We start from the raw sequence: 9,847 nt of genomic DNA, 5'->3' as shown, positions 1-9,847 counted from the left end.
TCCTACCTGAGGGTGAGGCCCCTGTTCAATGATGAGAGACCTGTGCCTCCAGGAAGAGCAACTTTAAGCTAGTTTAAACCTGACCAAGTTCTGTCTGCTTGGTAGGTTTAGACCTCTCTGTCTTGTCTGGGATTTTCCCTGGTGGCTTAGATGGTAAAGAATCTGCATGCAGTGCAGGAGAATTGGGTTCATCTCTGGGTTGGGAAGATCCCCTGGAGAAGGGAATGGTAACCGAGTCCAGTATTCTTGCCTGCAGAATCCCATGGATAGATGGTTACAGTCCATGTGGTCACAAACAGTCAGACACGTCTGAAGGATGATCACTTTGACTTTTCAATCCTGTCTGCACTGATTATGTTTAGAGAAGACTGCTTGCTTTCTGCAATGAGAATATTGACACCTGACCATGTTCTGTCAGCACGAGGACGTGGAGACCTGGGTACGGACTGGGCCTGGCCTCCGTCCTGGCAAACTCTGTGCCTGTGTCTGAATGTCAGTGCTCAGAGGTCTGGGGTCTGGAGCTGAGGTGGGCCTCTCTGGGTAATGTGCCCTCCTCTGAGAGGGGTTCCATGGCCCTCCCAGGGGTCAGTGCTGCAGTAGGGCTCTTAGTCTTTCCTCCTACCAGGCTCACCTGCCCTGAGGTTTATGGAGACTCCTCAGGTGGGCTACTTGGTAATTATTCCAGTTTTATAGCAAATTCAGTTTGAGTAGGGAGGCAGGTTCACCTGGCTAATTGATTCCAGGGTACAAGGATCAGGCAAAAAACAAATGGGCAGCAGGTGAGGTTGCTATGTGATCGCCTTCCAGTTGGCCGTCCCTGCTCAGCAGACACCAGACCTGCCTGCCCCCCGTCTTTTAGCCCCATACCTGGTGTATTTTCTCAACACCTCAGTGGGAAAACATAGAATGGAGCTCACTGGAACCAAGGCAGTGTGTTCAACATTATCGTGACAGCTGTCAAAACAGTTAGTATCAGACAGAACCGAAGGGCAGGAGAGGGGGGACTTCTCTGGGACGAGAGAAGGTTCCAGGAACCCACTCGTTTCTGCCTTTGGGGCCCAGCCATCAGGGACTTGGTGTCTTAACCAAGAGTCATGTGGCCCCAGATGCAGGGTTTGGGGACCGCGTGGGTCTCACCCCGTCCACATGCGTCCGGATCCTGTGCCCAGAGACCCCGTGTCTGCTCTTCACCTCTGTGTGTCTTGCCCCTTGGAGATCCCCAATATCTGAATTGAGGGTGTTACCCTGATTAACCTGTGGTCTTTCGTCTTTTAATCTTGTGATATACACATGAGGTCAGGCACCTTTGTATGGGTTGCTGCTCTGTGTTCTCCTGGGTGAAAACCTTTGGCGGTGTCATATTAGCATCATAGTGTATCACAGACCTAATCTGTAGGGTCGCCACTGTCTGGGGTCCCCTAGATGGATTTTCTGTAATTTAATTTTTATTTTCTATTTTAGTCAGGTCGATTTCCATTGTTTTGTTTGTTTTAGCTCTACAGGAACTTAATTTGATTTAGCATTGAAGTGAATCTATTCTTTATTCCATTTTTTTCCTCATATAGATTATTACAGTCTCTTTGGTAGAGTTCCCTGTTCTTTTCAGTAGGTCCTATTTGCTTATCAATTTGTTAGATCTTAGTGTGTATATAAATCCTAAACTCTTTATCCCTTCTTTCTTTATTTTGATACTCATAATTTGATTTTCCCAGGCTGTGAAGTCCACTTTGTACATTGGTATGAGTTTATAGATTGTGCCCATAAGTGATATCTCATGATATTTGTCTTTCTGTCTCTGAGTTCCCTCACTTGGGGTGATGATTTCTTAGCACACCCACGCTGCTGACAGCATCCCTGTTTCACTCTGTTTTACGGTTGAGTGGTGTTCCAGTTACAGGTGTTCCGCCTTGTCTTCACTTTTCTTCCACTGGACCTTTTGGTGGATTCCATGTCTTGCCTATTGAAAGAGTGCTGCCCTGAAAATCAAGGTGCACGTGTCATTTTGAATGGTGATTTTCTGTGGACCTGTGCTTCCCTTTATAGCTCAGTTGGTAAAGAATCCGCCTGCAATGCAGGAGACCCCAGTTCGATTCCTGGGACAGGAAGATCCACTGGAGAATGGATGGGCTACCCACTCCAGTATTCTTGGGCTTCCTTTGTGGCTCAGCTGGTAAAGAATCTGCCTGCAATGTGGGAGACCTGGGCTTGATCCCTGTGTTGGCAAGATCCCCTGGAGAAGGGAAAGTTTACCCACTCCAGTATTCTGGCCTAAAGAATTCCATGGACTGTATAGTCCATAGTGTTGCAAAGTGTTGAACACGACTGAGTGACTTTCACTTCACATTCTCTGGACCTAGGCCCATGAGTGGGATTGCAGGGTCATGTGATACCTCTATGTCTTGTATTTCTTGGAAGCTCCATGCTGTTTCCCAAAGTAGCTTCACCATTGACAATTCCCAAAAAGATTATAGGAGGATTTCATTTTCCATATATTCTCTGCAGATGTTTTATTTAATTTATTTATTTAATCTTTATTCCTTGTAGATCATTTTGATAATGGCCACCATGACCAGCGTGAGGTGATACCTTATTGTAGTTTTGATTGGCATTGATTTAATAATTATTGGTGTGGACTATCTATCCATGTGCTTTATTATTTTATACTGTGAGTACAATTTATCTCTGGAAACTGGCCTCTTGCAACTTGGCCCTGTTTGGAATTCTTTTCTGATGAAATACTCCAGGACATGTCTTGAGGGCAGATGTCATTTAAAGCCCTGTCAAACTTGTGACTATTTAGAGCCCTTCAGCACCTGTTTTATGGCTTCCCTGCTCACTCAGTGGTAAAAGAATCCACCTGCAATGCAGGAGACTTTCAGGAGACCTGGGATCGATTCCTGGGTTGGGAAGATTCCCTGAAGAAGGAAATGGCAAGCCACTCCACTATTCTTGTATGGACAAGAACATGTCCATGGACATCATTTGTCCTGCAAAGGGTACAGTCCATGGGGTTGCAAAGAGTCGGACAGGCTGAGCAACTAAACAACAAAAACCGTACCAGTTTGACATGTAAATATTGATCTGTACCAGCTAATTACTCCCCCCACCACCTGCCACCTTTCCATTTTGGTAAGCGTAAGTTTCTGAGTCTGTGAATCTGTTTGCATTTTGTAATGACGCTCATTTGTATCCATTTTTATATTCCACAGAAGTGATACTCTGTATTATCTTTCCCTTTCTCAATTATTTCACTTCGTTTGATCACCTCTAGTTTCTTCCCTGTAACTGGAAATGGCATTATTTCATCCTTTTTTATGTCTGAGCAATATTGCTTTGTGTATATGTACCTCATTTTCTGTATCCATGCGTCTGTTGTTGTACACTTAAGTTGCTCCCCTGTCTTGGCTATTGTACCTAGTGCTGCCATGATCTTTGGAGTGCAGGTGTCTTTTCAAATTTTGCTTTTTTTCTGGATCCACTTCTAGGTATTATATTTCTGGGTCACTGGGTACCTCTATGCTTAGTTTTTAAAAGAACCTCCATACTGTTCTACCTAATGGGTGTACCAATTTACATTCCCACCAACAGTGTAGGAGGGTTTCTTTCTTTCGACACCCTCTGCAGAATTTATTGTTGTATGTTTTTGATGTGGCCATTCTGACCTATGTGAGGTGATACCTCATGGTACATTTGATTTGCCTTTCTCAAAGCACTAGTGATGCTGAGCATCTTTTCATGTGCTTTTATCACCATCTCTATGACCTCTTTAGAGAAACATGCATTTAGACCTTTGGCTGATTTTTTTGTTGAGTTTTTTTTTTTTTTTTAATTGAGCTGTACTAATAATTTCTATGTGTTGAAGAGAAAGTTCTTGTGAAATCAACCCTGAATATTCACTGGAAGTACTGAAGCTCCAATCTTTTGGCCACCTGGTGCAAAGAGTTGACTCATTGGAAAAGACCCTGATGCTGGGAAAGACTGAGGACAGGAAGAGACGTGGGCAGCAGAGGATGAGATGGTTGGATGGCTTTACCCACTCAACAGACATGAGTTTGAGCAAACTCCCAGAGATAGTCAGGGACAGGGAGGCCTGGTGTGCTGCAGTCCATGGGGTCACAAAGAGTCAGACATGACTTAGCAACTGAACAACTACAAAAACCTGAATCCTCCTGAACATTAACTGCCTAGCAATTCAGCTGGCATTTAATATTCAGTTGTCCAGTATGAAAAGACAAAAAGATATGACACTGAAAGATGAATTCCCCTGGTTTGTAGGTGCTCAATATGCTATTGGAGAAGAGTGAAGAAATAAATCCAGAAGGAATGAAAAGGCTAAGTAAAAACAGAAACAGGTGGGGGTGTGTCTGGTGGTATAAGTAAAGTCCGATTCTGTAAAGAGCAATATTGCATTGGAACCTGGAATGTTAGGTCTGTGAATCCAGGTGAATTAGAAGTGGTCAAGAAGAAGATAGCAAGAGTGAACATTGACATTTGAAGAATAAGTGACCTAAGTTGGATGGGTTAGTGTTAGGTTTAGAATGTGGTCCACTGGAGAAGGGAATGGCAAACCACTTCAGTATTCTTGCCTTGAGAACCCCGTGAATAGTATGAAAAGGCAAAAAGATAAGACACTGAAAGATGAACTCCCCAGGTGGGTAGGTACCCAATATGCTACTGGAGATCAGTGGAGAAATAACTCCAGAAAAAATGAAGGGATGGAGCCAAAGGTAAAACAACACCCAGTTGTGGATGGGACTGGTGATAGAAGCAAGGTTTGATGCTGTAAGAGCAATATTGCATAGGAACCTGGAATGTTAGGTCCATGAATCAAGGCAAATTGAAAGTGGTCAAAGAGGAGATGACAGGAGTGAACATCGACATTCTAGGAATCAGCAAGCTAAGGTGAACTGGAATGGGTGAATTTAACTCAGATGACCATTATATCTACTACTGCGGGCAGGAATCCCTTAGCAGAAGTGGAGTAGCCATCATAGTCAACAAAGGAATCTGAGATACAGTAATTGGGTGCAATCTCAAAAACGACAGAATGATCCCTGTTCGTTTCCAAGGCGAACCATTCAATATCACAGTAATCCAAGTCTATCCCCAACCAGTAATGATGAAGAAGCTGAAGTTGAACAGTTCTATGAAGACCTACAAGACCTTCTAGAACTAACACCCAAAAAAGATGTCCTTTTCATTATAGGGGACTGGGATGCAAAAGTAGGAAGTCAAGAAATACCTGGAGTAACAGGCAAATTTGGCCCTGGAGTACAGAATGAAGCAGGGCAAAGGCTAGTAGAGTTCTTCCAAGAGAATGCACGGATCATAGCAAACACTGTCTTCCAACAACACGAGAGAAGACTCTACACATGGACATCAACAGATGTATGACACCGAAATCAGATTGATTATATTCTTTGCAGCCAAAGATGGAGAAGCTCTATACAGTCAGCAAAAACAAGACTGGGAGCTGACTGTGACTCAAATCACGAGCTCCTTATTGCCAAATTCAGAGTGAAATTGAAGAAAGTGGAGAAAACCACTAGATCATTCAGGTATGACCTAAATCAAATCCCTTATGACTATACAGTGGAAGAGAGAAATAGATTAAAGGGACTAGATCTGATAGACAGAGTGCCTGATGAACTATGGATGGAGGTTCAGGGCATTGTAGAGGAGACACTAATCAAGACCATCTCCAAAAATACAGAGAAGAAAAAGAAATACAAAAAAGCGAAATGGCTATCTGAGGAGGCCTTACAAATAGCTGTGAAAGAGGGAAGTGAAAAGCAAAGGAGAAAAGGAAAGATATATGCATTTGATGCAGAGTTCCAAAGGATAGCAAGGAGACATAAGAAAGCCTTCCTCAGCAATCAGTGTAAAGAAGTAGAGGAAAACAATAGAATGGGAAAGACTGGAGATCTCTTCAAGAAAATTAGAGATACCAAGGGAACATTTTATGCAAAGATGGGTTCAATAAAGGACAGAAATGGTAGGGACCTAAGAGAAGCAGAAGATACTAAGAAGAGGTGGCAAGAATACACAGAAGAACTGTACAAAATAGATCTTCATGACCCAGATAATCATGATGGTGTGATCACTCACCTAGAGCCAGACATCCTGGAATGTGAAGTCAAGTGGGCCTTAGGAAGCATCCCTACGAACAAAGCTAGTGGAGGTGATGAAATTCCAGTTGAGCTATTTCAGATCCTAAAAGATGATGCTGTGAAAGTGCTGCACTCAATATGCCAGCAAATTTGGAAAACTCAGCAGTGGCCACAGGACTGGAAAACGTCAGTTTTCATTCCAATCCCAAAGAATGGCATTGCTAAAGACTGCTCAAACTAACCCACAACTGCACTCATCTTATATGCTTGTAAATTAATGCTTAAAATTCTCCAAACCAGGCTCAGCAATTGGTGAACTGTGAACTTCCAGATGTTAAAGCTGGTTTTAGAAAAGGCAGAGCAACTAGAGATCACATTGCCAACATCTGCTGGGTCATGAAAAAAGTAAGAGAGTTCCAGAAAAACATCTGTTTTTGCTTATTGACTATGCCAAGGCCTTTGACTATGTGGGTCACAATAACCTGTGGAAAATTCTGAAAGAGATGGGAATACCAGACCACTGACCTGCCTCTTGAGAAACCTGTATGCAGGTCAGGAAACAACAGTTAGAACTGGACATAGAACAACAGACTGGTTCCAAATAGGAAAAGGAGTATGTCAAGGCTGTATTATGTCACCTTGCTTATTTAACTTATATGTAGAGTACATCATGAGAAATGCTGGGCTGGAGGAAGCACAAGCTGGAATCAAGATTGCCAGGAGAAATATCAATAACCTCAGATATGCAGATGACATCACTCTTATGGCACAAAGAGAAGAACTGAAGAGCCTCTTGATGAAAGTGAAAGAGGAGAGTGAAAAAGTTGGTTTAAAGCTCAACATTCAGAAATCTAAGATCATAGCATCCGGTCCCATCACTTCATGGCAAATAGATGGGGAAACAGTGGAAACAGTGGCTGACTTTATTTTTGGGGGCTCCAAAATCACTGCAGATGGTGATTGCAGCCATGAAATTAAAAGACTCTTACTACTTGGAAGAAAAGTTATGAACAACCAAGACAGCATATAAAAAGCAGACATATTACTTTGCCAACAAAGTTCCATCTAGTCAAGGCTATGGTTTTTCCAGGGGTCATGTATGAATGTGAGTATTGGACTATAAAGAAAACTGAGCACAGAAGAATTGGTGCTTTTGAACTGTGGTGTTGGAGAAGACCCTTGAAAGTCCCTTGGACTGCAAGGAGATCCAACCAGTCCATCCGAAAGGAGATCAGTCTTGGGTGTTCATTGGAAGGACTGATGTTGAAGCTGAAACTCCAATACTTTGGCCACCTGATGTGAAGAGCTGACTCATTTGAAAAGACCCTGATGCTGGGAAAGATTGAAGGCAGGAGCAGAAGGGGACGACAGAGGATGAGATGGTTGGATGGCATCACCGACTCAATGGACATGAATTTGAGTAAACTCCGGGAGTTGGTGATGGACAGGGAGGCCTGGTGTGCTAGAATACATGGGGTCGCAAAGAGTCGGACACGACTGAGCGACTGAACTGACTGACTGATGTTTCCATCATATGCTGGAGCAGCAATTGCGTCACACTCGAGTGACTCTGCGGAGATACCCCACGTCCAGGGGCAAAGGAGAAGCCCCAGAAAGATGGTACGAGGGGCACAGTCACATTCAGAATCAAACCCCACCCCTGCCAGAGACACTCAGAGGGCTCAAACGCACCCTGTGCACACCAGGACCTCAGCCACACAGAGACTAAGACAGAACTGTGTCTGGGTGTGTCCTGAGGAGACACGGGTCAGCAGTGGGCTGCCGCAGGAACAGGGACTCTGGGCGCAGTAGACCTGGGTATAGCATAAGCCCTCTGGGAGAAGTTCACCGTTAACGCACCACAGAGCCGCCAGGACGTCCACAGGACTGGGGAAGCAGACTCTTGGAGGGCACAACAGAACCTAGTGCACACCAGGGCCCAGGAGAAAGGAGCAGTGACCCACAGGAGACTGGCCAAGACTTGCCCGTGAGTGTCCAGGAGTCTCTGCTGGAGGCGTGGGTTGGTGGTGGCCTGATGCAGGCTTGGGGGCCTGACTGTAGCAGGGCCCACATGGCATCTTTTGAAGGAGGTCGCCATTATCTTCATCACCTCCACCATAGTTTGGCCTCCGGTCAAAAAACAGAGAGGGAACACAGCCTCGGCCTTCAACAGAAAACTGGATTTCCATCAGAGGGCAGACAGACTGAAAACCATAATCACAGAAAACTAACCAATCTGATCACATGGACCACAGCCTTGTCCAACTCAGTGAAACTATGAACCATGCTGTGTAGAGCCAGCCAAGACGAACGGGTCCTGGTGGAGATTTCTGACAAAACATGGGCCACTGGAGAAGGGAATGGCAAACTACTTCAGTATTCTTGCTTTGAGAACCCCATGAGCAGTATGAAAAGCAAAAAGATAGGACACTGAAAGATAAGCTCCCCAGGTCGGTAGATGCCCAATATGCTTCTAGAGATCAGTGGAGAACTAACTCCAGAAAGAATGAAGAGACAGAGCCAAAGCAAAAGCAACACCCAGTTGTGGATGTGACTGGTGATGGAAGTAAAGTCTGATGCTGTAAAGAGCAATATTGCATAGGAACCTGGAATTTTAAGTCGGTGAATCAAGGCGAATTAGAAGTGGTCAAATAGGAGATGGCAAGAGTGAACATTGACATTTCAGGAATTAGCGAAATAAAATGGACTAGAATGGGTGAATTTAACTCAGATGACCATTTTGTCTTTTGGGCAAGAATCCCTTAGAAGAAATGGAGTAGCCCTGATTGTCAACAAAAATGTCTGATGCAGTACTTGGATTTAATCTCAAAAATGACAGAATGACCTCTGTTCATTTTCAAGGCAAACCATTCAATATCACAGTAAACCAGGTCAATGCACAGACCAATAATGCTGAAGAAGCTGATATTGCACGGTTCTATGAAGACCTACAAGACCTTCTAGAACTAATACCCAGACAAAATGCCCTTTTCATTAAAAGGGACTGGAATGCAAAAGTAGGAAATCAAGGAATACCTGGAGTAATGGGCAAATTTGGCCTTGGAGTACAGAGCAAGCAAGGCAAAGGCTAATAGAGTTTTGCCAAAAGAATGCATTCATCATAGCAAACACCGTCTTCCAACAACACAAGAGGAGACTCTACACATGGACATCACCAGATGGTCAATACTGAAATCAGGCTGATTATATTCTTTGCAGCCAAAGATGGAGAAGCTCTATACAGTCAGCTGAAAGAAGACCAGGAGCTGACTGTGGCTCAGACTATGAACTCCTTATTGCCAAATTCAGACTTAAATTGAAGAAAATAGGGAAAAACACTAGACTGTTCAGGTATGACCTAAATCAAAACCCTTATGACTGTATTGTAGAAGTGACAAATAGATTCAAGGGATTATATCTGCTAGACAGAGTGCCTGAATAACTATGGATGGAGCTTCATGACATTGCACAGGAGGCAGTGATCAAGACCATCTCCAAGGAAAAGAAATGCAAAAAGGCAAAATGGTTGTCTGAGGAAGCCTTACAAATAGCTCTGAAAAGAAGAGAAGCAAAAGGCAAAGGAGAAAAAGAAAGATATAGCCATTTGAATACAGAGTTCCAAAGAAGAGCAAGAAGAGATAAGAAAGCCTTTCTCAGTGATCAGTGCAAAGAAATAGAGGAAAACAATAGAATGGGAAAGACTAGAGTTCTCTTTAAGAAAATTAGAGATACCAAGG

Source organism: Cervus elaphus, chromosome 19 (assembly GCF_910594005.1).
Source record: "Cervus elaphus chromosome 19, mCerEla1.1, whole genome shotgun sequence".
Taxonomy (NCBI): Eukaryota; Metazoa; Chordata; class Mammalia; order Artiodactyla; family Cervidae; genus Cervus; species Cervus elaphus.
Note: the sequence above shows the minus strand (reverse complement) of the source record.